A 1,809-nucleotide genomic window follows, 5' to 3' on the forward strand; every position below is an offset into this window, starting at 1 on the left:
GTGTGAAAAATACAGAGCTCCTGTCTAACTGACAAGGCTACTAGATCCAAGATGTAACTGGCCGATGTAATGGCAACCAAGAGAACCCACCTTGTACGTTAGGAATGGAGACTCATGATCTACATGGGCTCAAAGGGAGTTTTCTTGAGTGCGGTAAGGACCTTATTGAGGTCCCACATGTGATATCAATGCACTACAGGAGGCCGTAAGATTGTAGCCCCGCGCAAGAAACTTGCATATGTGTGGGTGATGAGAAATGGACTGCAAGTCTCTCCTAGTGATAACCGATGCTAAGGCCTCCCCTTTGCCTGTTTATATGAACAAGATGATAATGAAATGTCATTTAAATCAGTGGTCCCCAACCTTTTTGTACCAGGGACCAGTTTCAAGCACAAACACTTTTTCAAGGACGGGGGAATCGAGTTTGGTGGTTTCCTTGCAGACGTTTCATTACCTGACTAGGTAACATCTGATGTTGTTACCTAGTCGGGTAATAAACGTCTGCCAGCAAACCACCAAGTTCAGGGAGCGCCTCGGCCCTGCCTCCCTCAGCCCCATCCCTCAGGTGTCTCCCTCCCTCCCTCAGGTGTCTGCTTCGTTCCTCTCTCAGTCGCTCTCTCGCTGCTCCACCAGCCCAGGAAGAAACTGCTTCAAAGAAGCCGGGGGTGGGGGTGGCTTTTCCTGTCGCCGCAGCTCCTCCGAAGCGCCCGTTTACCCCCACCCCACCCGCGCGCGGTTCAACCCAGTGCTCCGTTCTGCCTGCCTGCCTGCCTGCCTGCCTTCGTTTCGGAGCAGCTTCGGCTGATAAAAAGAGGCGAATAGTTATTATTCTCAGCCGAAGCTGCTCCCAAACAACCAGACAGCATGGCCCCTGCGCAAGGATGACACGCAAATTTGTGAAGTGTTCCATATTTCACCTTGCCTCCATCCCTGGATCTCTCAACGCCATCCAGGAGAGCCTCAGAGGGACCAGTTCAACCCAGGCCTTCAGCAGCGCTACTTGCCTGACAGACAGTTGTGGGACCACACCAGAATTCCTTCTCCCAGAGGATATCCCTAACAAATTGAAGGCCTGGAGGGACATGGCGACTTGAAGAGGCATCACAGCCGGGGTACAGTAGAAGTTGATGGCTAGGAAGCCTCCACAAATTGATATTAATATGCTATTGATAATATTTTTGTTATATCTGTGCACAGCTACTAGCATAAATTGCGCTGTTAGCAAACTCATAATTAGATGACTGAATATGGAATCAAATTGTGAAGCCAAATAGAGAATACCTTTCAGGACCTGTATTGCAATTGGGTGATCCTGCAGTCACTGGCCCTCAACAGCTTCCTGCCCAGGCGGACACAGGCCTTGACACTCGCTGTTACTGTGCTGCTATATTTTGTTGAGGGCTGCCAACTTAAAAAGGAAGCCCAATAGTCATCCTTAGAAAGAGGTCCGCAATCGGCATAAATGTCCCCTGGACCCTCATGGAGAGATCCTTGTGAGGGGAAGTAGCTTCTCAACAGATAATGCCATGGAATTCTCATAAACAAAATGATGCCGGCGTTGTTTTAATTGTCAAGATGTAGCATCAACCATCACCTCTTATTGTGAGCCGATGCGAATCTAACTAGAATTGGAGAATTGGAGTAGGAGGACTCTCTGGCTCCACCTGATCAATAGCCCTTGCTTCTATATACCTTGCGGGAGTATATCTGAAACTACAGAATTTCCTGTGGAGAGATACCTGAGGGTAAGGATGCACTGTCCTGCTTAGTGACCGGAGTTATAGGGAATTCCAGTCGGAAGGAGCGCTC

The 1,809-nt window shown here is 49.2% G+C and overlaps 1 pseudogene; it reads left to right on the plus strand.

Moving 5' to 3' along the window:
- The first annotated feature begins 860 nt into the window (after nt 1-860).
- LOC148131345 (U6 spliceosomal RNA) lies at nt 861-916 on the plus strand (annotated as a pseudogene).
- The last annotated feature ends 893 nt before the right edge of the window (nt 917-1,809 follow it).

Source organism: Notechis scutatus, chromosome 3, assembly GCF_049901735.1.
Source record: "Notechis scutatus isolate UNSWTSFEM ecotype Mainland chromosome 3, rNotScu1.2, whole genome shotgun sequence".
Classification (NCBI taxonomy): Eukaryota; Metazoa; Chordata; class Lepidosauria; order Squamata; family Elapidae; genus Notechis; species Notechis scutatus.